Below are 25696 nucleotides of genomic sequence, written 5' to 3' on the forward strand. Positions count from 1 at the left end.
GTGAAGGAAAGCAGAAACCAACACTACTTCTGTTGAAATCTACAATTCAATACAATGAATAGTATATATTATTTTTTTCAAACGTACAGCCAGTTACATCTTGTGTGTTTATTGAATGTTTCACGTAACCAGAGGTTTGTTGTTGTTTTGCCCATTTCTTTATTAAACAATGATTATAAATTATTTGCAAATATTTTAGCTACCAGAATGGGAAAAAATTTAGGTGAATATATACATCAAGTTCAGGTAGGATTTCTCCCAGGTAGACAAATGAATGAGAATATAAGAAATATTCTGAATGTAATAGAATACCTGGAGGTAAAAAATGGGGGGGGGGGAGCAATGATGTTTATAGATGCTGAAAAAGCTTTTGATAATGTTTCTTGGGATTTCATGAAAAAATTGAAGAAATTAATTGTGGATTCAAATTTATAAAAAGAATACAAGCAATATATTCAGAACAAAGTGCTAAGCTAATTGTAAATCAGGTGATAACAAATGAATGTAAGATACAAAAAAGAACTAGGCAAGGGTGTCAGTTATCACTGCTGTTGTTTATTTTGGTCCTGGAAGTACTTGCAATAAATATAAGAGCAGATAAAGAGATCACAGGGATAAAAACGGGGGGAAATGAATTCAAATTGAAAGCTTATGCTGATGACTTAGTAATTACGGTGCAGGATCCAAAAAACACTCTCCCTAGAGTCATAGAGAAAATTCAAGAATTTGGGGAAGTGGCAGGATTTTAATTATATAGAAATAAAACTAAGTTATTAGTTAAAAATTTGAAGGAAGAAGAGAAAAAGGAGTTGATGCAAAGCATTGAGATAGAAATCCGTGAAAAAGTAAAATACTTAGGAATATGGTTAACAGCAAGAAACATAAATGTGTATAAAGATAATTATGAAAAAGTATGGTCTGATATAAAAAGGAATTTAGAAATATGGAGTAGAATGAACCTTTCTCTACTAGGAAGAATAGCAGCGATAAAAATGAATGTACTGCCAAAAGTGCTCTTTCTATTCCAGACAGTCCCAGTAATGGTAAAGGATGATTGCCTCGAAAGATGGCAAAAGGATATTTCTAAGTTTGTCGGGGGGGGGGGCAAAAGACCAAGGATTAAACATAAGATACTTACAGACAGAAAAGAAAGAGGTGGGTTTGCCCTCCCAGACCTTAAATTGTACTATGAGGCTGCATGTTTTGTTTGGATTAGGGACTAGATAAAACTGGAAAAGGAAGAAGCATTAGATTTGGAGGGTCATGATAACAGATATGGATGGCATGCATACTTATGATATGAGAAAGAAAAAGTGCATAAAGGATTCTATAATCATATAATTAGGAGATCGCTAATGAGGGTATGGGAGAGATACTGTGATGAGTTTGGGAAGCCTTTCTCAATAAATACCTCTGCTCAATCAGAGATGTATTTACAGTCTTTATTTTACACCTATTTACAAGATATAGAACATAGCTTCATGCGTCCGAATCATTCGTAGCAGATCCCGGAAGTGGGGATTTTTGGCTCCTCCTCCAGCAAAGCAGCTTGGGCAGTACCAGACGCCTTCTTTGTTCCAGGTGTTTTAACCCTCTCCGTTCCTGCGCAGAAGGAACTGGTCTTCCCTCTCCCTCTGTGCCTGAGCTGGTAGAGAGGTGTGCTGGAATATAATGGCGCCCTGCACACTTCTCCCTGTGCCGATAGACGCCTGTGCCGATATAAATCTTGAGCTCTCTTCCTCAGCTCTTAGCAGTTTCGCAGCAGCAGAAAAGGTGCCTTGTGTGTGGGTAATAAATCAGAGACTGTACGCAGGCTTCTTGCTAATCTCTAACAGTCTTTAATGAGAAGAAAAAACATCATAAATCAGCCCGGCAATCGAGCGGACATCCTCACAGCTCTACAGCAAAAAACAAAAGTAACTCACACACAAAGTAAGATTCCTGTATGTGAACAAAACCATGCCTCAGAATGTGAGACGTCACACAGAACTGTTTAACCCTGTAAGTTCTGATTCTCCTCACACACCCTCTCATCTCGCATCCTGAGGGAAACTGTAAGTACAACTTACCCCAAACACAACCCTTCACAGAACTCCCATGTCTCCCGACTCGAACAATACTTGAGCCGTATCCAACCTGCCTGGACACTCTGACATACATTCTGGAAACGTATGTCCAAATGCTTGGTTCTGGACTTAAACTGTCCAGATTCTGCCAACTTGAGACAGGGTTGATTGTCTTCCCAAGCAGTGATGGGTAAGCAACAATCCCCACAGATCTCTTGTATCAAGCACCGGTAGAAGTCCAACTCCCTGCACAAATCCGACAATGCACTGAACTCAGCTTCAGTGGAGGAAAGTGCAATAAGACTTTGCTTCCAGGACTTCCACCCAACCAGGGATTCCCCAAACTTTACTACCAGCCCAGACACGGACTTCCTGTCTCCAATATTTGCCCAGTCACTGTCACTCCAGCACGTAAGCCGTGCGTCACCTTCAGCTGACAGTTTGAGGCAAAAATCTTTGGTATCCTGCAAATACCTCAACACTCTCTTGATGCCTAGCCAGGCATTCACACTGGGCTTTGTAGCCTCCCGGCTGAGCAGATTCACAGCAAACGCTATTGTCAGGGGTTTAGGAGCAGAGGCAAGGGCAAGGGAGGAAACAGAGAGCGAAGGGGAGGAGGCAGAAGAAAAGATGAGTGATGACGACGACCCGAGATCTCCGAGTCTTTCCAGTGAATCAGAGGATTCACAGAAAGGAGCACCAGTGGCCAGGGCAAGGGGGGAGTCTAGGGGGGCACCCCAGGAAGATAGAGCCAGAGGGGACTCAGAGGAGAGCAGTTGGAAATCGGGACCAGCGTCACCGCCAGAGAGCAGGGAAGAGGAAAGGAGCCAGGGGGCAAGCGCCGGCAGCTCACAACAGGAGGGGGGACACGAGTCAGGAGTGGCCACACCTCCATCGGGGAGCGAAGAGACGGTTAGACGGAAGGTGGAAGGTTGGGCGCGCGCGCCAAGTTCAAATGCACCGGAAGGCGGCGCAGGAGGCAGCTCGGAAAGGGAGCCAGGTCCTAAAGCCCGGCGCAAGGAGACAGGAGGGTCAGGGGGGTCAGCGTCAGAAGAATCCCGGAGGGAGGAGACCCCGGGGGGCAGAGGGACCCAGAGGAGAATAGTCAGGCGGAAAAGGTGGAGCAGGGCGAGGATATTAAGTTGGTGCACAAGGGGCGGAGACTCAGACGGAGCTTCGCCGATCTAGCTACTAGACGTAGAGTTGCACGCAGCAGCTTGAGAATGGAAACTGTAACTCAATAAAGACTTTTACTTAATGATCGCTGGCTAGCGTGATCCTCTGTGAGCTAGGATCTTCAAGCAGCTCTGACAGTAAGCTCCGTCTCCCAATTGTGGGCATCTACAGCCTCGAGGAGGGGAGAGAAGCAGGTGCCTACCAGCGAGCTCACGAACGGCAGCCGACATGACGGCTGAGCAGCAGATAGCGGAACTCAGAGAAGCAGTGTCACAACTGAATGCAGCGGCTCTCGCATCCAGGAAGAGAGAGGAGGAGGCAGCTGCCGCCTGCAGGGATCTCCAGGTCAGGTTAGACGTGCTTACAAAGCAGACACCCAGGCAGGAGGGAATTGGGTTGGCGAGACGAACAGGCGGTCTGGTCTCTCACTTCGATGGGAACCTGCAACAGTATCCCAACTTTAGAGCAGACGTACTGTGCGCACTGCAACTGCTGAATAAAGACTTTAGAGATGAGCAAGAGAAAGTGGGATTCATCATGTCCCATTTGCATGGGGATGCTAAAGCATGGCTGCGCAATTTATGGAGAGATAAGGATCCGGCGCTCCAAAATGCGGATGCCTTTATTAAAGCGATGGATGGGTGTTTTTTATCAAGCATTGACGTGGATCTTGCCCGGAAGGAGGTGCATGGACTAAGGCAAGGGAGGGCCAGCGTGAGGCAGTACCATGCCCGCTTTTTCGCTTTGGTCAGTGCCCTGGAATGGGACAGAGATTCGGCCCCTGTAAGAGACCTCTTTTGGGAGGGGTTGCACAGCTCGATTAAAGATGAAATCGCGAGGGGGGAGAGACCCCGGACCACCCAGGAGGTCGTTCAGAGGGCACTGGCAGTGGGGGTGCGGCTGGAAGAACGTCCGTGGAGCAGGGACGAAGGGCGTGGAGGGCGCGAACCAGCCAGGGGCTCCTCCTTCCTTCCCAGAGAAGCAGCGCGTGCGCAATCCACGCCTCCGCCAGGAGGAGGAGCGGAACCTATGGAGGTTGGAGGTGCAAGGGCTCAGTCAGCAACCAGAGCCCTAGCACCGGCAGCAGTGAAAGCGAAGCCTCCTAGAGGGAACAGGAAGTGTTACGTCTGTGAGGAGCCAGGGCATATGGCAAAAGAGTGTCCCCAGAGGCTCCACAAGCTCACTGCAGCCTCAGCAATGGTGACTGCAGCAACGCAGCAAGGAGGACCACAGCAGGGAAACGACGCAGTCTGGCTGGAGGAAGAGGCCCTGGGGCCCAGCCAGACGTGTTAGTGACGCAGTCCCCAGAGATTTTACAGCCCGTGAACCCCCTCCCGCCCAAACCAGTAGTGAGGCTCACCGCATCTCTCCAGCTGCCCAATGGAATCACCATGGACGTGCCAATCACCATTGACTCAGGCAGCAATGCGGACTTTATAGGGCAGGACTTTGTCGACAAACACGCTATACAGTTGCTGCCGGCCACACTGCCCCTGCAGGTTGTCACGGTGGATGGCAGGGAGCTGCTCGGGGGGCAAGTGGTGAAGCAGACGCCACCAATGGTGGTGCGACTTGGGAATCACAAGGAAATCATCAGCTTCAATGTCACTCAACTATCGGATACGCCCATTGTATTGGGAATGAGTTGGCTGGACAAGCACAGCCCAACGCTGGCTTGGTACCAGAGGCAGCTGACCTTCGGCTCTTCCTTTTGTGCTGAACACTGCATCGTGCCCCGGCAGGAAGGAGAGGAAGAGGAGTCACAGCTGCTGCTAGGCACGCTGCAAGCGATTCCCCACAAGTACGCAGAATTTTTGGAAGTTTTCTGCGAGAAGGAGGCAGACAGGCTACCCCCTCACAGACCATATGACTGCAAGATTGACCTGCTGCCGGGGGCGGCGCTGCCTAAAGGGAAACTGTATTCCATGTCAGAGGACGAACTGCAAGAACTCAAAGAGTTCATAGATCATAATTTGGAGCGCGGTTTCATCCGAGAGTCCAAGGCAGCGGGGGGCAGTCCTGTATTCTTTGTTAAAAAGCGGGACACGCCCCAAAAAAGACTGGTAGTGGACTATCGCATTTTAAACAATGGGACCAAGCCATCGGACTTCCCCATGCCCCGAATCGACGACCTCCTAGCGAAGGTGCGGAAGGGAAAAGTGTTCACCAAGTTAGACCTGCGAGGGGCGTACAACCTCATTCGCATGCGGGAAGGAGATGAGTGGAAGACAGCCATGTTCACGCCACTGGGTACCTACGAATATAGAGTTATGCCTTTTGGATTGCAAAATGGCTCTCACGTTTTTCAAGCTTTCATGCATCACGTGTTGGCGGGACTTCTCTACAAGACGTGCGTCTGTTTCTTGGATGACATCCTGATCTTTTCGGAATCGCAGCGGGAGCATGACGGACACGTCAAGGAAGTGCTGAGCAGGCTAAAGCAACATAGGCTCTACGCCAAGCTGGAGAAGTGCCAATTTGACGTGACGGAGGTGGATTTTCTGGGCTACAAGCTGTCTGACAAGGGGCTCGCCATGGACAGCGCCAAGGTTCGAGCGGTGTTGGATTGGAAGAGCCCACGCAACCGGAAGGAGGTCCAACGGTTTGTCGGCTTTGCGAACTTCTATCGCAAGTTTATCAAGGGCTTCGCTATGCAGACAGCGGCCATCACGGACACGCTTAGCTCCAAGAAAAAGAAGTTCATTTGGACAGAGCAGGCGGAGCAGTCCTTTCAGGCACTCAAGCGTCTCTTCGCGTCGGAAGAGCAGCTGCTTCATGTCAACCCCAGCAGGCCGATGAGGGTGGAGACAGACGCCTCGGACAGAGCCGTGGGGGCGGTCCTGCTGCAGAAGGACCCGCAGGGGGTGTGGCGACCGGGAGCGTTTTACTCCAGGAAGCTCAGCAAGTCCGAGCAGAACTACACCATCTGGGACAGGGAGTTGCTGGCCATTCATGCAGCGTTCAAAGCGTGGAGGCACTTCCTGATCGGCGCCAAGCACACGGTGCAGGTTTGCACGGACCACAAGAATCTGGAGCACTGGCGCACGGCACAGTTCCTAAACCAGAGGCAGATACGTTGGGCTGAGTTCTTTGCGAACTTCGACTTCCGCATAGAGTATGTCCCGGGGGACACTAACATCATGGCGGACGCTCTCTCCCGTAAGCCACAGTATCTGGAGGACGCAACGCCAGCGGCCGCCATGCACATCTTCGCACCAACAGTGTGGGCGTGCGCCGCGGCAACCGTGGACCTGGAGGCGGTGCGACGAGCGTTGCAGGATGACTCCTTCGCGCGAGCAAAAATGGCAGAGGTGCAAAGGGGCAAGGCAGCGGCCGACGGTTTCCAGCTAAGAGATGGATTGCTCCTCCGTAAAGGGGCCATCTACGTGCCGGGAGACGAACTTCGCGCCAAGGTGCTGCAGCAGCTGCACGACGCGCCCACTGCCGGGCACTTTGGCAAGGAGAAGACGGTGGAATTAGTCGCCAGGGATTTCTGGTGGCCGGGAATGAGAGGGGAGGTCGCAGACTACGTGGCGAGGTGTGACACCTGCCAGAGGGCCAAGCCAGTGCACAGACCGCCGGCCGGACTGTTGGAACCGCTGCAAACTCCGGTCGAACCTTGGGAAAGGGTGGCCCTGGACTTTGTCACGGATCTGCCCAGCTCGAGGGGCAAGACGGCAGTGCTGGTGGTGGTGGACCTGTTTTCCAAGATGGCACATTTCATTCCGTGTGCTAAGGTGGCCACGGCGGAGCAAACCGCCAAACTGTTCATAGACCACGTGTTCAAGGTTCACGGTCTGCCACGGTCTATTCTGTCCGACCGGGGGCGGCAGTTCATCTCGAATTTCTGGCAGAAGCTGATGGGCTTCCTGAACGTCAAGATCAACCTGGCGTCGGCGAGACACCCGCAGACCAACGGGCAAGCGGAGCGGGTCAATGCCATCATGCAGCAGTACCTGAGATGTTATGCAAATCAACAGCCTGCGACGTGGGTGGATTACCTGCCGCTTGCCGAGTTCGCCTACAACAACACGAAGCACGTGTCCACGGGGGTCACGCCGTTCTTCGCCAACAACGGGAGGCACCCCAGAACCTTCCCGGGACTGGAAAGGATGGGGGAGGGGGAGCCGCAGACAGCAGATGCGTTCGCGTCGGAGCTGCAGGAAGTCCACGATCAGCTGAGGCGCCACCTGGAGCTGGCCAAGCACGCATACAAGGTACAAGCGGACAAACACAGAAGGGTTGGCGAAGAGCTCCACGTGGGAGACTGGGTCTGGTTAGCAGCCCACGCAGTGCCGGCCAGGTCGTTGGCCAAGAAGAAACTAGGGCATAAACAACTGGGGCCCTACCAAGTCGAAGAGCAGGTCAACCCGGTAGCTTTCAGACTGGCACTTCCGGAGGGTTCCAGAATGCATCCGGTGTTCCACAGATCGGTGCTCACTCCCTACAAGGCACTGCACAGGTTCCAGGAACCCGGAACGGCGCCGAGTCCGGTCAGAGACAGAACAGGACACGTGGGAGTGGCACAGAAGGAGCGCATCAACGAAGTCACGGAGATTTTGGACTCCAGATGGGGGGAAGAGGGGGTAGAATACTTTCTCGCCAAGGAGGGCACCCCGGCCAGTGCGAACAGCTGGGTGCCGGGCTACGCCTTGGACGAACCTCTGCTCAAAGACGAGTTTCATGCCCTCTTCCCACATAGACCAATGCCAGCAGACTTTTTCGACGACTGGCTTTTCACGCCCACGCTTTCGGCCAGCACGTTCCGGGGGTTCGACTCGGACGAGGACCCGATACGAGACGCCCGTTCCCCGGAGGGGTCACCCTCGGGATCTGCCTCAGAACCCTCGTATTGGTGGGACGATAGACCAGAGGAGCAGTTCCGCAGAAAGTGGCTGGAATGCCCAGGACGAGCAACGCCGCCAGGAGGAAGTGAGGGAGAGACGGACATGGACGTTTTCGGGAACGACCCTGGTTTCGAGCACGGCGGCACAGAGATGGAAGCGGAGGTGACCGTCGTCGACGAGAGCAGGGAGGAAGACCCGGGAGACTTCAGATGGAGGCCCGCCACGGGAAGCGAACGATATCCGACGTTCGTCCCTTTGACACAGCAGCACCCAGCTCCAGCACCGGAAGGAGGGGAGGGGGGAATGGGGGGCTTCGAGGGGGGATGGATGTCAGGGGTTTAGGAGCAGAGGCAAGGGCAAGGGAGGAAACAGAGAGCGAAGGGGAGGAGGCAGAAGAAAAGATGAGTGATGACGACGACCCGAGATCTCCGAGTCTTTCCAGTGAATCAGAGGATTCACAGAAAGGAGCACCAGTGGCCAGGGCAAGGGGGGAGTCTAGGGGGGCACCCCAGGAAGATAGAGCCAGAGGGGACTCAGAGGAGAGCAGTTGGAAATCGGGACCAGCGTCACCGCCAGAGAGCAGGGAAGAGGAAAGGAGCCAGGGGGCAAGCGCCGGCAGCTCACAACAGGAGGGGGGACACGAGTCAGGAGTGGCCACACCTCCATCGGGGAGCGAAGAGACGGTTAGACGGAAGGTGGAAGGTTGGGCGCGCGCGCCAAGTTCAAATGCACCGGAAGGCGGCGCAGGAGGCAGCCCGGAAAGGGAGCCAGGTCCTAAAGCCCGGCGCAAGGAGACAGGAGGGTCAGGGGGGTCAGCGTCAGAAGAATCCCGGAGGGAGGAGACCCCGGGGGGCAGAGGGACCCAGAGGAGAATAGTCAGGCGGAAAAGGTGGAGCAGGGCGAGGATATTAAGTTGGTGCACAAGGGGCGGAGACTCAGACGGAGCTTCGCCGATCTAGCTACTAGACGTAGAGTTGCACGCAGCAGCTTGAGAATGGAAACTGTAACTCAATAAAGACTTTTACTTAATGATCGCTGGCTAGCGTGATCCTCTGTGAGCTAGGATCTTCAAGCAGCTCTGACAGCTATGTTCGGTCTGCTCCACTGAGAGAGATACAACAGACTCCCTAGCGCTGACTGAAACACCTCAGGGTTTTGGAAATCAGAACGCTCCCCAAGCTGACTGTCCTTCACGTAGCTTGTCTCCATGGGCGTTCTGACCCCTGCACAGTCAGACATCCTGAACTTCTCAAGCAACTGCTCAATCTTGCCTTTCTGACTGAGCAAAAAACTTCTGTTCTCAGATCTGTCTATCCTAACTCCCAGATAAACCTGAACAGGACCAAGGTTTTTGAGCTTAAACTGCTTACCAAGCTCTTTGGCAAAATCTTGCACCTGTCTACCTGTCTGTGCTGAGTACAGGAGGTCATCCACAAAAACCAGGACTGCCTCCTGTGTCTCTCCTGACCCCTTCAGGTACAGGAAACTGTCTGCAAGACTCCTCCGGAAACCCAAACTTTCCAGAGCTTCATTCAGGTGCATGTTCCAATTTCTGGCTGACTGCTTCAAACCATAAATAGACTTGTGTAATTACCACACAACACCTGGCTCATTGCCCTCAAACTCTGGAGGAGGTAGCATGTATAGATCCTCCTTCAGTTCAGATAAGCCACATCCACATCAAAGTGGTGGACTTGGTGCCCTCTTTGAGCAGCTACTGCTACAAGCACGCACAGAGTTTCACTCCGGGAAGTGGGAGCATACACCTCTGTGTAATGCAGCCCTTTCCGCTGTGTGAACCCTCTGGCTACTAGCCTAGCCTTGTACTGTGGTTCTCCAGACGCTGTGGGCTTAATCCTGTACACCCAATGACAGCTCACAGCCTGCTTGCCCGCTGGCAGCTTCGTGGTGGAGAACACACCTAAGGACTTCATTGAGTTCAACTCCTTTCCCATTGCCTCTTGCCATTTCCTGGCTTCTGCCTCAGGCAACTGTTGAACTTCCTCAAAACTCCCAGGTTCGCACTGCACTAAACCAACCCACACGCTGGTGACCTCAAACCTCTCAGGTGGTACCCCCTTCGTAGTGCGTGTGGAATGTCTGAGCACTGTCTCAGGTGCCCCCTCTGACTTACTGCGTCTTCTGGCCTTCTGCACTTGACTAACGGGAGACGAAGGCTCAATTTTGGGCTGCGGTGATGCGCTTCCCTGTTCCTGATCCTGGTCAGAGACCTGAACCTCAGCAACAGGTTCAGCATCTATCTCTCCCTCCTCAGCAGAATCAGACAGACACTCTGAGAGAACATCAGGATTCCCATGGATCCATGTCCATCCACTCTGCTCACAGAACTCAGCACTCCTGCTGACTAGAATCCTGGACTGATCACCTTCAGGATAGGCAAACCTCCACCCTTTTGTCCCAGGCTTGTACCCACAAAAGATCATTTTCCGGGACCTCGGGTCACCTTTCTTGCGTTGGGTCTTTGGCACAAGAACCCAAGCTTCGCAACCAAACACACAGAAGAAATGCACCTTGGGCTTCTTGGGCAGAAAATAGGGCGTGTCCCCTACAACAGAGCTATAGGACCTGTTTAAAGTGAACCTGGCAGCTTTCCAATAAATCAAATCAAGCTTTCCAAGCTTTGTCCCAAAAGCGCTGAGGCAAGCCAGCATCAAACAGTAGCGCTTCGGCTGCCTCTTGTAGCATTCTTTTCCTACGCTCTGCAACACCATTCTCCTGAGGAGAAAAAGCAACCATCAACCTGTGACGTATCCCCTCTGGCGGAAGAAACTCTGCAAAGCAGACCCGGTGAACTCTCCACCTCGGTCGCTCTGAAAGCTCTGCACCTTAGTGGAAAACTGTAGTTCCACTGCAGCAATCCAGTCTTTGATCAGCGGCACTGCCTCGCTCTTGTGTTTCAGCGAGAAGACCCACCCATTCCTAGAGAAATCGTCTGTCAGCGTGAGTGCAAACTTAGCTCCGCCCAGACTCGCTACTGGCATGGATCCACATAGGTCTGCATGCACTAGCTCAAAAGGCCTTGTGGTTACCCTCTCCGATCTCTGATAACTGCACCTTTTTTCCTTTGCTCTTTTGCATGCTCTGCAATCCAAGAACATATCACATGCCTTCATCTTGCAGCCCTCAGTGCACTCTGGCAGCTTCTGGATATATTTCCAGCAGCTGTGAGACATTCTCCTGTGCCACAAATGCGCACACGAATTGTGTGTGGGAACGTTAGCACATTGCGCCTGTGCTGTCTCAGCGTCCCCCTTACCTTCCAGAGGTGTCTCCAGAACATAGAGCCTGTTCTGACATTCAACACTGACCAGTTGCTTCCCACCCCTTGAAATAGAACAGACATCATTTTCAAAGCAAACCTTATAGCTCTCCTTTACAAGAGCAGATACAGATAAAAGACAACATTGCATTCCTGGCACAACGTAGGCTTCCAGCTCTGCCTGTAAAAACGAAACAAACACATTCCCAACAGTGGTTAATTGTCTCTGTGTTCCAAGAGTGACTGTTTTCCCAGTTGAAAAAGCCCTGCAGTTCCACATTTCGCCACTAGATGGCATCAGATGGTGGCTGGCTCCTGAGTCGATGCTCCAACAGAGCATGCTGCCTCCACTGGGGTTGTCCTTCACGGTTGCCATGGAGGCAGCAAGATGATAAGAAAAACCGTCCTTCTCACTTCCTCTGACACTTCCTCCCTTCACGTTCCCACGCTGGCCTCCTCTCCTAGACTGGCTGCCATGGAAACCTGGCTGGCTGCCATGAGGACTTGGCTGACTGCCATGAGGACTTGGTTGACTGCCATGGGAAACGACCTTGGAGACATCCTGTCCAGCCTCTCTGGCTCTCCCCGGACAGGACCAACGCAGGTGTTCAACAGACCCACAGACAAAGCAATGACGAGTGGAAAAAGCCTGAACTGTGCCTTCTGGCTTGCCCCCCCCCCCCCGCTACCGGCAGGGCACTCTGAGCCAGCTCGGCCCTCTCTGAGACAGCGTTCTTCCTCATCACACAAACGACCAGTCACATACTGCAGCATCAGGTGCACTGGATTCATAGATTCCAAAGTTAGACACAAATTGTCATAGCTTTTGTCCAGAGAGCTGAGCAAAATATAAACTTTCAACTCCTCAGTAAAGTTAACTTGCAACAGTCTCAGCTTGTTGAAAACAGAGAGCATCTTAGTCACATGCTGTCTGATGCTATCACCAGGACGCAGCTTCAGCTCAAACAAGCTTCTGGTGGTGTGGATCTTTGCCCCAGCTGTGGTCCTGTGGTGCACTCTCTCTAGTGCTTGGTAGGCCTCCTGGGCGGTCTCAAGCCCCTCCACCAAAGGTAACTGTGAGCCCTCCAAACTGAGCACTGTAGCTCCCAGGGCTTTCTGGTCCCTCCTCTGTGAGGCTTGGGCAGCTGCAATGACCGCTGCTGCAGCGCCGGCTGGAGCATGCTGTGGGGGTCCTTGCGTAGCTTCCCACAGACCCTTGGCTACCAGCCAGGCCTTCAGCTTCCGGGACCACTCCTCCCAGTTGCTCCCATTTAACTTCTCAAAAGGGACCGTGAAAAATTCCTGGCCATCTGCCATCTTCTTCCCCTGTGGCTGAGCCTACTTCGTTACTCAAACCGTTGGGGGGAAAGGGGAAGTGGCCTACATACAGAGAGTTACTAAGAGATCAGGAAGGGAAATGGAAATTAAAAGATTATGAGGACATCAAAGACCATTTTCAGAGTTGGCTGCATTATAGACAACTATATGAGATGTATAAAGAAGATAATAAAAAAGGGTTTAGTTACACAACTTCTAGATTTCAGAAAGAGGTTGTGGAAGAAGAGGTGAAGCTGCTCAAAAAGGCATATAGTATTCTGCTAGAATGGGAAACAAAAGATGAGGAGGTTAAATCAGTCATGATCAAATGGGCACAAGATATTGGACACAATATACAACTGGAGGATTGGGAAAAGTTGTGGAAAGTGGATTTGAAATTTACTGATTGTTCTCTTTTGAAAGAAAATTATATGAAAATGATGCATAGATGGTATATTACACCAGTACAAATATTGTAGCAAAAATGTATGAAACCGGGTTAAATACATGTTGGAAATGTAAAGAAAAAGAAGGTACTATGTATCATATGTGGTGGGACTGTAGAGAAGTTTTAAAAAATTGGGAAATGATATATAATGAATTGGAAAAAAATGTTTAAAATGACATTTATAAAGAAACCTGAAGCATTTTTGTTAGGGATTTTAGGACAAGACCTTCCAAAAAAAAACAAGGAACCTATTTATGTATGCTACAACAGCGGCAAGAGTCTTGTTAGCACAAGGATGGAAGAAGGAGGAAATCCCAACAAAAGAACAACGGCAAGAAAAATTGATGCGCTATGCAGAGCTGGCAAAGTTGACATATAAATAAATTATTATTTTTTTAAAAAAAGGAAAGAATAGGTACATACTAATATTTCTGGATGATTTTTCAAAATATTGTGTTGCATATTTCATCAAAGAAAAGAGTGAGACAGTGGACATGTTCCAGGACTACGTTGCCATGGTCAATAACAAGTTCCAAAGAGCTCCAGCAGTGTTGATGAGTGACAATGGAAGTGAGTACTGCTCACGTGAAATGCAGGCTCTCCTGGCCGAGGAGGGAATCGTACACATAACCACAATTCCCTACACACCACAGCAGAATGCCATAGCAGAGAGAAAGTTTAGATCCATTATGGATATGACAAGATGCATGCTAAGACAAGATCCCTGCCACAGAAGCTGTGGGCAGATGCAGCAAGCACATCAGTTTCTCTGCAGAACAGATTGCCAACGAAGGGGGCAGAGCGCACACCATTTGAACTTTGGCATGGGAAAGTTCCCAATTTGCCGCACATACGTGTGTTTGGGAGTCTGTGTTACTACCTCATCCCAAAAAAACAGACACAAGCTTGACTCCAGGGCACAAGCAGGTATCCTTGTAGGGTACGCTTCTGTAGGCAAGGGATACAGAATCATGGACTTACAAACTGGTAAGACAAGTGCACACCATGCAGTTTATTTGATGAACATGGCAAAGCTGACACTAAGAATAGTGTTGTGGATTTTTCCAAGGAGTCAGAAAGGACTCAAGAACTTGTATACTTCCCTTCTACAACCTCAGAAAGTCAAAATCTGCCTTCCAGTGTTATAGCACTCCCCTACTGGTGACGCAACGGAAGACGCAGAGGACCAGACCCCTGGCGGCACCAGATATGAAGAGGAGGACTCGGATGGAGACATGCTAGTGTTGGAGGAGGATGAGGAAGCTGATGCTGTCACAGAACCAGAGGTCAGACGCTCATCCAGAACCAACAGAGGTGTCCCACCATTACGGCTGTCCTACTTTGCAGGGTCGGCGTTTCCACAGGAACCTTCCACATGGGAAGAGATACAGGCAATGTCAGCTGCTGAAGCCAGTCTCTGGAGGAAGGCCGCACAGGAGGAGATGGATGCACTGCATCAAAACAAGACCTGGACACTCACAGAGCTACCTCCCAGTAAGCAGGCCATTGGCAGCAAGTGGGTTTTCAAGGTTAAGAAGGGGTCAGGAGGAGAAATGCAATGCTACAAAGCTAGACGTGTAGCACAGGGATTTTCACAACATTTTGGTGTAGACTACAGTGAGGATTTTGTACCAACCGTGAGGTACAGCAGCGTAAGAATGCTTTTGAGCATCGCAGCCTCCAAGCAAATGAGGGTGAAACACATTGACATTGCCACTGCTTTTCTTCACAGGCAGATTTCTGAGGAAATTTACATGAAATAGCAAAAAGGTTTTGTAAAACCACATGAGGCACATTTAGTGTGCAAGCTGCAAAAGGGACTTTATGGACTTAAGCAGGCTGCTAGAGCCTGGAACCAAAAGTTGCATAAAATGCTGACGCAGCTTGGGTACAAGTAATAATAATAATAATAATAATAATAATAATAATAATAATTTATTATTTATACCCCACCCATCTGGCTGGGCTTCCCCAGCCACTCTGGGCGGCTTCCAAAAAAATATTAAAATACTGTAATACATCAAAAATTAAAAGCTTCCCTAAACAGGGCTGCCTTAAGATGTCTTCTAAAAGTCTGGTGGTAGTTGTTCTCTTTGACATCTGGTGGTAGGGCGTTCCACAGGGAGGGCGCCACTACAGAGAAGGCCCTCTGCCTGTTTCCCTGTAACTTGGCTTCTTGCAGTGAGGGAACCACCAGAAGGCCCTCAGTGCTGGACCTCAGTGTTCAGGTAGAACGATGGGGGTGGAGACGCTCCTTCAGATATACTGGACCAAGGCCGTTTAGGGCTTTAAAGGTCAGCACAAACACTTTGAATTGTGCTCGGAAACATACTGGGAGCCAATGTAGGTCTTTCAAGACCGGAGTTATATGGTCTCGGCGGCCGCTCACAGTCACCAGTCTGGGTGCCGCGTTCTGGATTAGTTGTAGTTTCCGGGTCACCTTCAAAGGTAGCCCCATGTAGAGGGCATTGCAGTAGTCCAAGCGGGAGATAACCAGAGCATGCACCACTCTGACGAGGCAGTTCGCAGGCAGATAGGGTCTCAGCCTGCGTACCAGATGGAGCTGGTAAACAGCTGCCCTGGACACGGATTTGACCTGTGCCTCCATGGACAGCTGTGAGTCTAAAATGACTCCCAGGCTGTGCACCTGGTCCTTCAGGGGCACAGTTACCCCATTCAGGACCAGGGAATCCTCCACACCTGCCCATCTCCTGTCCCCCCAAAACAGTACTTCTGTCTTGCCAGGATTCAAGCTCAATCTGTTAGCCGCCATCCATACTCAAACCGCCTCCAGACACTCACACAGGACCTTCACCGCCTTCACTGGTTCTGAATTGAAAGAGAGGTAGAGCTGGGTATCATCCGCATACTGATGAACACCCAGCCCAAACCCCCTGATGATCTCTCCCAGCGGCTACATGTAGATGTTGAAAAGCATGGGGGAGAGGACAGAACCCTGAGGCACCCCATAAGTAAGAGCCCAGGGGTCTGAACACTCATCCCCCACCACCACTTTCTGAACACGGCCCAGGAGGAAGGAGCGGAACCACTGTATGACAGTGCCCCCATCTCCCAGCCCCTCAAGACGGTCCAGAAGGATGTTATGGTTGATGATGTCAAACGCCGCTGAGACATCCAGCAGAACTAGAAAACAGCTCTCACCTTTGTCCCTAGCCCGCCGGAGATCATCAACCAGTGCGACCAAGGCAGTTTCAGTCCCATGATGAGGCCTGAATCCCAACTGGAAGGGATCCAAATGGTCCGCTTCTTCCAGGTGTGCCTGGAGTTGTTCAGCAACCACTGGCTCAATCACCATGCCCAAGAATGGAAGATTTGAGACTCGGCGATAGTTGGCCATCGTGGCCGCATCTAAAGATGGTTTTTTAAGAAGCGGTTTAATAACCGCCTCTTTCAGCGGGTCTGGGAAGGCTCCCTCACGGAGGGAAGCATTCACCACCCCGCGGAGCCCATCGCTCAGTCCTTCCCGGCTATCTTTTATAAGCCAGGATGGGCAAGGATCAAGGAGACAGGTGGTTGGTTTCACTCGTCCAAGCAGCCTGTCCACATCCTTGGAGGTAACAGATTGGAATTGACCCCACGCAATTTGACTAGACAGGACTCTAGCACTCTCCCGCCCCAGCCCTGCTCCCACGGTGGCGTCTACCTCTTCCCGAATCTGAGCGACTTTATCTGCAAAAAAACTTTGCAAAATCATTGCAGGAGATCATGTGGCCCGTACTGGTGTAGCAGGTGGTTCTGCTAAATTGTGAACCACCTGAAAAAGTCTCCTGCTGCTGTTTTCTGCAGATGCAATAGAGACGGTGAAAGCCTTCTTTGCCGTCGCTACCACCACTTGGTAGGCTCGACATTGAGCTCTAACCCGTGTCCGGTCAGCTTCAGAATGGGTCATCCACCACCGGCGCTCTAGCTGTCTCAACGATTGTTTCATTGCCCTCAGATCCATGGAAAACCACGGGGCTGTCCGGGCTCCATGCAGTCGGAGAGGGCGCTTTGGAGCCAGACAGTCAATAGCCCTGGTTAACTCCACATTCCAGCAGGCCACCAGGGAATCAGCTGAAATTGGACATGGGAGGATTGAGAAAAGAGCTGGAAGAAAAAATCAATACAATTGATGGGAAATTAGAAAAAATAGAAAACACAATGAAAAAAATGAAAAAGAAAATGAAGAAATAAAGGAAAAATTAACAGAAGTCTTAGAAAGAATGAAGGAGACAGATAAGAAAGTACAAGAAATTAAGAATAAAAATCAACAAACGGTGGTTGGTTTAATTACTGCTGGAGACGGGGGGGCGGCCTATAGGATGGAAGTTGAGCAGTTGGGGGAGTGGTGCAGGAAAAACAACTTACTCCTTAACTTAAAGAAAACAAAAGAGATCATTGTGGACTTTAGGAAATGTAAATTGAATATTCAGCCACTTATTATTGAGGGGAAGTGTGTGAAACAGGTCTCGGTGTTTCGATTTCTGGGAATGGAGTTGAGAGACGACCTAACCTGGGGAGAGAACAGCAAAGACCTCCTGCTCCAGAGAAGCGGACACGGAGCAATGGATCCAAACTACAAGAAAGAAGATTCCACCTAAACATTAGGAAGAACTTCCTGACAGTAAAAGCTGTTCGACAGTGGAATTTGCTGCCAAGGAGTGTGGTGGAGTCTCCTTCTTTGGAGGTCTTTAAGCAGAGGCTTGACAACCATATGTCAGGAGCGCTCTGATGGTGTTTCCTGCTTGGCAGGGGGTTGGACTCGATGGCCCTTGTGGTCTATTCCAACTCTATGATTCTAAGAGAGCACAGCAGAGGTTATATTTTCTGAGAATCCTCCGGAAAAACAACCTCTCAAAGGACTTGTTGATGGCATTTTACCATTGTACTGTGGAGAGCGTACTAACTTATGGTCTGTGTGTGTGGTTTGGGAGCTGCACGGCCAAGGAAAAAACAATGCTATCCAGGGTTGTAAAGACTGCAGAGAGAATTATTGGGTGCACTCTTCCCACCTTAGATCAAATCTATGCTGCCAGGTGCCATAAGAAAGCGGCAGAGATAGCACATGATAGTACGCACCCCGGAAATGATCTCTTTCAGCTTCTGCCTTCTGAAAGAAGGTATAGGGTTATAAAGGCCAGGACTAGCCGCCTGAGAAACAGTTTCTACGCTAATGCAATTCTGGTTCTAAACGCAGCATAAGGGGTCTTTGTAGTATAGTGTATTTTAAAATGGGGTTTTAGAGTTTTTAGGGGTTTTCGAATGTTTTATGTAGTTTTTATGTAGTTTTATGTAGTTTTGTGGTAGTTTTATATAGTTTTTCAATTTCATTGTTCCGCAAGGGACAATGACAATAAAGATATTGTAATTGTAATCGTACAAGTAAGAAGAGATAAACAAGCAGCCCTGATTTCAATCGATGCGGAGAAGGCTTTTGATAAAATCTCATGGGAATTTATGAAAAAACTATTAAAAGAATTGTGTCTAGGTGAAAAATTCCAAAAAGGTATAAATGCAATATATAACCAACAGAAAGCAAAAATTATTATTAATGGAGAGTTTGGAGACGAAATCAATATCTTTAAAGGTACAAGACAAGGATGCCGCCATCCCCAATGTTATTTATAATAGTATTAGAGGTTCTATTAAAGAAAATAAGGCAGGACAACCAAATAAGAGGAATAGCAGTTGGTGAAAAAAGATACAAGTTAAGAGCCTTTGCAGACGATGTTATGATCACAACAGAAAATCCCCTACAATGTACACCTAGCATATTGGAATGCATAAACGAATATGGCAGATTAGCAGGATTCAAATTAAACTATGGGAAAACTAAAATATTAGTGAAAAATATGGAAGAAAAAGATAGAGTGAAATTACAAGAAATTACAGGATTGGAAATTAAAAAGAAAATAAGGTATCTTGGAATAAATTTAACAACAAACACTATAGATTTAAGTAATGAGAAGTATGGGAAAGCATGGAATGAAATAAAAAATGATTTGCAAGTATGGGGGAAATTAAATCTTTCCTTACTAGGGAAAATATCGGTAATAAAGATGAACATATTACCAAGGATGATGTTTTTATTTCAAAGTAGCCCAATACTAGGAGGAGATAAATGTTTTAATAATTGGAAAAGAGATTTAGCTAAATTCGTATGGTCAGGGGAAAAAGCCAAGAATAAAACACAAAATAATGATAGATAAGAAGGAGAGAGGAGGATTTGGTCTCCCTGACATGGAGTTATATCATGATGCGGTGGGTCTTGTTGGGATACTGCCAGGGAGATAAAGTCCATCATGGCCCCCAAGCCGGCTGCCGGGCGATCCATCGGTCTCCCGTAGCGATTAGCGACACGAGTTTCCTGAAAATACCTTGCCACATTCCAGGGCTCATGCACACTCTTATCATCATCATCAGCAGCAGCTAGAAGTCGCACTCAAGTGAGCATTATCTACAGACTTTATTCAGCGTTGATCAGAACAAAAGAAAGACATGACTGTTCTGCGTCAGTGTCTCCGACAGAGAGAGAAATCGAAAGCAACAGCAAACATAAACATCCTGTGAACAGGAAATACGCAGGCTGTGACACAAACATCCTGCTCCCTTTTAAGGTGGAACAAAAATATCCTAACAGGTCTGACCTGGCTAAAAGAATGGATCAAATTAGATGACTTGGATGTATTGGACTTAGAGGGAGTAGAGACGAGATTTGGATGGCATGCCTATCTAATAGATGAAAAAGTCAAAGTACATAAAGGCTTCCTAGGGCATATAGTTAGAAAGTCTATATATAAAATATGGGAGAAATATAAAAGACTCCTAGAATTGAAAACTCCCTGGTGGGCATCGCCGGCAGAAATTGTTGCAGTGAAAAAATTAAATATGAAAGAAAATTGGGCTACCTATAAAATTCTATTAAAGGAAGAAAGCGGAGAATTGGAATTAAAGGATTATACAGAAATTAAAGCTCATATTAGTGATTGGTTCCAATATATTCAAATTAAGTATAGATTAGCGAAAGACAAAAAGTTAGGATTTGAAAAAGAAATATCAAAATTCGATAAATAATACAAGGGGGGAAATCTAAATTGTACAATCTGATCTTAGAGTGGGAAACAAAGGATGAATTGGTTAAAGCATCAATGATTAAATGGGCGCAAGATATTGGGAAAAATATTATGTTTGAACAATGGGGGAAATTGTGGAAAGAAGATATGAAATTCACTATGTGTTATATATTGAAAGAAAATTACCTCAAAATGCAACATAGATGGTATTTAACACCTGAAAGAATAGCAAAAATGAATAAAAATTGTAGCGATGTCTGCTGGCGATGCAACACTGGAAAAGGGACTATGATACATATTTGGTGGAATTGTTTAAACATCAAACAATTTTGGGAAATAATTTATAACGAAATGAAAAAAAAGTTCAGATATTCATTTAGGAAAACACCAGAAGGTTTTCTATTGGGAATAGTACCAGGAAGTCTAAAGGAAGAAGACAAGACCTTATATTTATACGCAACAGTAGCCGCAAGGCTATTGATTGCGAAAAATTGGAAAAGCGGTATTGTACCGACAAAAATAGAGTGGCTTGCCAAATTATTGGAGTACTACAATATATCCAAAACAATGGGAGAAATTGGAAAGATCTCAAAAGAGAAGATAGACAGGGACTGGAAAGTGTTTAAAAGATGCTTGCAAAACCATATCGAAAAATCAGAACTCCTATTAGAATGAACAAGTTCCGTTTCAAATACTGAAATACTAAATAAGATGGATAACAATGTGTAACAGAAAAAGAAGTATGAAATTAGGTTAAAGGTGTGTGAAAGAAAGTAATAGAAGTGGAAAGAAATGGCAATTGAGTAGATTGGAAGTCAAACACAAAGGTGGGGTGAGGGGTGGTGGATGGTGATGGGGAAATGAATTATTTGTGGGATTGAGTGTAGGTATGTTTGAACACTTTAAGGATTGTATGAAATGTATGTTTGTATATTTGTAATATATGTGTATTAAAAATTCTTTTTAATAAATAAATAATTTTTTAAAAAAAAAACTATAAAAAACCCTCCACATTCCAGTGGGCCACCAGGGAATCAGCTGAAAGGCCATCAACATGGGATAAAGCATCCCCTACCTCTCTCTGGAAACCATTTGGATCCATTAAGTGGCGGGGGCGGACTATCCAAATCGGTCCCACCTCCCTGCAGAGGGGAAAGGTCGCGGAGAAGTCCAGTTGCACCAGGAAGTTATCTGACCATGACACTTCTTTCGTTTCGCTTTTACTTAGTGTCAAATCACCAACATCCATAGAGGTAAACACCAGGTCCAAGGCATGTCCGCGGCTATGGGTTGGGCCAGACCTATTCAGGGACAGCCCCATGGAGGCCATGCTTTCCACGAAGTCCCAAACGGCATGGATGTTAAAATCCCCCAGGACAACCAAGCTAGGTGTCTCCAGGAGAACATCCGCCACGACCTGAAGCAGCTCGGACAGGGAATCCTTGGTGCAGCGGGGAGGTCGGTACACCAAAAGGAATCCTGTACTGCCCCTATTGCCCAACTTCCAGAACATGCTCTCAGAGAACTGGGTCTTCCCAATAGGACACCTGGTGCAAACTAATGACTTCCTAAAAATCATTGCAAACCCCTCTCCCCGCCCACAAGGCCTGGGTTGCTGTGTGTAAGAGAAACCTGGTGGACAAGCAGCGGCAAGGACAGGCCCATCTGCTTCATCCAACCAAGTCTCTGTTACACATGCCAGGTCAAGTCCTCCATCCATGATCAAGTCATGGATGGCAGTGGTCTTATGAATCATTGACCTGGCATTGCACAGCAGCACCTTCAGGTCATGTGGGTATCCCTTGCTGATTCTAGTATCCATCCGGTCAGGACCAGACCCGGAGGCAGGGATAGTCCTCAGACAACGACTAAACCTGCCTCCTCTGTAATGACATGGTCTGGTCTTAGTGTAACTCCTCCTCCTACGCGTGATCACTGAGATCGGTTGTCCCAGCACATCCCCCTCTGTGGAACATGCCCCAGCCATTTTGTTGGCTGGGACCCACTCCCCGGCAGCCCTGACTCCTCCCCTTAAGAACAAAATAAAACCTTAAAGCAATAAAAAACAAAAAAAACCCAGAAAATAATAAAACAATACAAACAAAAAACTGTAAAAATTACAAATCCATCAAAATCAAACAAATTCCCAAGCCCAACCAAACATCCATCCCACCCTCACCCACCCCATATACAAAAAAAGTCAAAAGGGAAAGGAAAATTTTCAAACATTTTAAAAAGAACTCTGCGCCCCTCCGAGTCCTCCTGGGCAGCAGCAGCATTAACAGCAACCGTCCTTTTGAGGCCTGTCAGGCCCCGCCCTGGGCCAGGTGGTGAGTGGCAGGAGCAGGGCCCTCAGGCACTCACACAGGGGAGTCCTCCTGGGCATCAAGCAGTCCTTGTGAGGCTTCCGGCCCTGCCCCAGGCCTGGTGGTGAGTGGCAGGAGCAGGGCCCTCAAGCACTCACGCAGGGGAGTCCTCCTGGGCAGCAGAGCAGTAGCAGTCCTTGTGAGGCCTGTCAGGCCCCGCCCTGGGCCAGGTGGTGAGTGGCAGGAGCAGGGCCCTCAGGCACTCACACAGGGGCAAGGCAAGGCAATGCTGACAAGTGCTTGTACAGTAAGTCAAATAATGGACAATGCTCATATGTTCTAGCATTTGTTGATGACCTGATTATTGCCACAGCAAGTGAAAGAGATTATGCACAGATAGTAAAACACCTTAGCAAAGAGGTGGAGGTCATGGAACTGGGAGGTGTCCAATACTACCTCGGGATCCAAGTGGAAAGAGAAGAGGACGGCTCATTTCTTCTCAGCCAGAAACAAAAGATCCACAAACTGATTGAATGCATGCAGATGCAAGACGCACACCCAGTTGCAACACCCATGGCTACTGACTTCTTGAAGAATCAGCAGGATTTGAAGCGGTTGCCAGACAACAGTGAATACAGGTTGGTGATTGGTAAACTTTTGTATTTAGTTACCACATGTAGACCTGACTTAGCAAATGCTGTGGGAATTCTTAGCAGAAAGGTGAATATGCCCACTGAGCATGATTGGGCAGGTGTAAAAAGGGTGGTGCGGTATTTGAAGGGTACCATGAATTGTAAATTAAGGTTACCAGCTGTCAGAAACCCTAGGTTGGTTGGGTATACTGATGCGGATTGGGCTGGGGGCAATGCTGACTATAAATCAAAAAGTGGTCATGTTTTTATGTTTGGGGATGGACCTGTTGCGTGCGGTAGTTATAAACAGAGCTGTGTAGCATTGTCTTCCACAGAATCAGAATACGTTGCAGCGACAGAAGCGTGCAGAGAGGTTGCGTGGCTCGATCAACTCATCAAGGACTTTGGGTTGGTGAGAAAGGAACCTGTCAGCTTGCTAGAGGACAATCAGAGTTGCCTGAAGCTGACACAGAGTGAGAAGTTCCACGTGAGAACAAAACATATTGGGGTGAAGTACCATTATATACCCAAGATGATCCAGGATGGACTTGTGGAACTGTCTTACTGCAGCACCAAAGAGATGACTGCTGACATCCTGACAAAGCCCCTGCCAAGAGATAGTTTCCAGAACCTACGTGTAAAGCTGGGACTCTGGGTGGTTGAATAAAGTTATTTATGTTTTGTGCATGTTGTATTGCCTGAGAAGGGGTATGTGGGATGTGAAACACAAGAGCAGTCAAATACAACATCCCTAGAGTGGACATAAAAGGGGATGTGTGGACCAGCCAGTCGGAACTTCCTGTTTCTCCTACGCTGGGAGAGACTTCCTCTGCATGTGACTAGAGGTGGGCGTGGCCTCACCTGTGCAGGTAACAAAAGCATAGGACTGGCCGCCATCTCTCTCTCTCTGACCACATTCGTCAAAGAAGCAACATCTGCTTAGCCTAAGATGCTGTCTTGGCTTCCAGCCAAGAGAGGAAAAGGAGACTGTCTCCTTATGGGATAGTTTCTGTTAGTTTCTGTTTTGCCACTGAGCAGCTGCTGGGAGTCACAGGACTCTGTTTACATTCCAGAGACAGTCCAGGCTATTGGAAGTCTCACGGGAGACTAGAGACGGATGTGACCTTACTGGTTTCCTGTTTCCTTTGTTCCTTTGGTTCAGTTGCTCTCTGCTTTCATAGAGAGAGGATGTCTTTTCTGACTGCTTAGCTTAGAAATAAAACTCTTGACAATGTAGCCCAAACCTCTTGTCTCTTTCCTGTGCTGGAAACTCTGCTGAAGAATGTGCCTTGGAGCCTCATCAAAGGCTAAGGTCGTTATACGTCGGGAGGCGGCAGAAGACTCGGGGGAAGAAAATGGGCCGAGTGGGGACTTCCGGGTTGGCGCGAACAGCTAATGGCGGATTCCCTCCGAGCTCCGGAGGGAATCGGCTCCACTGGGGACGGGTCTTGCCGCGACGGCGACGCGGAGACCCTCAAAAACCGCAGGCGCGGATGCCTGCGGACTTGGTGACTCGGTGGGCACCTTAAGCGCCCCCCCGACCCACGAAGAGCCTTTTTAAAGGCTACGGAGAGGGTACGGAGAGTGGCGTGGTGCTGGGAGTAGACCGCTACCCCAGAGGAGCGAAGCCGTGTGCCATGGCTGAAGAGCGCTGACTTTTTTCCTTAAATTCGGACCCGAAAAGAAGCAACCCGTGAGTAGATCGGAATTCGGACTTTAAAATATCTATCTGTGAATTAGATATGACCGGGGGATGTGTCAAAGGGAAGTCCGCACCCCCCCCTTCTGCAGACGATTTAAAGCAATAGCAGGAGAACTAAGTTGGAGAGCCTACCCTTTTGGGGTGAGTTAAAAAGACATTAACTTTCACGATTTGATAAAAGAAGTTTTGAGCTGGAGTGTAAGAGTGGAATTTCAGAAGTTTCTCTCTTGTTGTGTGCAACCCCCCCTCCCGGGCTCGGGAGCGTCCTGTCTTGGAGCCTGTTGAAGAGGAAAGGAGTTTGACAGCTGTCAAAGCTGTCAAACGGGCAATTTAAAGTAAGAAAGTGTGTTACTTAAGATCTCCCTGGACTAAATGTGATACAATTGAATTAAAGTAGTTGGAAACAAAGAAACAAAGAACGAGGTAAAGGACTGTTGGGAAAAGACTACTAAGTAACCAGATTCCCTCTAGGGGGAATTCTGAGACATTACAATGGCTGCGGATGGAAATTTACTAGCTGAGATAGAAAGAATGTTTTACCTTGTGGGAATTCTACAAGAGCAGAGTCTGGCTATGAATAAACAACTCACGACCTTGACTTCTGGAATAAGCAGCTCTGCTGAATGTATTGAGGATTTGAGTGAGAAAAAATCTGCAGCTGAACTGGAAGAGATATCTCAAGAACTGAAGGAGACTAAACAAGGAAAGGAGAAAGCACAGATGGAAAGTACCAACCAGAAGCCTATACATGTGGATTATAAACAAGAAGACACTTGGATTACATGGATTACAAATCTGCAAAAGATGCGAAAGATGAAGGAGGAGGCCCCTGGAGTACTTGGAATTCAA

At 48.4% G+C, this 25696-nt stretch overlaps 2 protein-coding genes and 1 long non-coding RNA gene across 3 annotated transcripts in view; 1 reads left to right on the forward strand and 2 right to left on the reverse strand.

Annotated features, from left to right (window-relative positions):
• LOC310697679 (uncharacterized protein) overlaps positions 1–21102 on the reverse strand; it is a 454726-nt gene extending 433624 nt beyond the window's left edge. The window contains exon 1 of the mRNA XM_083484370.1: positions 19974–21102. The gene's annotated coding sequence lies outside the window, so the exon portion shown is untranslated. The remainder of the gene's footprint in view (positions 1–19973) is intronic.
• Positions 1–25696, reverse strand: part of LOC310697678 (uncharacterized protein) — a 154900-nt gene that overhangs the window by 90996 nt on the left and 38208 nt on the right. The window lies entirely within an intron of this gene.
• The window catches only part of LOC310697750, a 120202-nt gene that overhangs the window by 21183 nt on the left and 73323 nt on the right, over positions 1–25696 (forward strand). The window lies entirely within an intron of this gene.

Source organism: Podarcis liolepis (genome assembly GCF_965112155.1).
Source record: "Podarcis liolepis genome assembly, chromosome: W".
Taxonomy (NCBI): domain Eukaryota; kingdom Metazoa; phylum Chordata; class Lepidosauria; order Squamata; family Lacertidae; genus Podarcis; species Podarcis liolepis.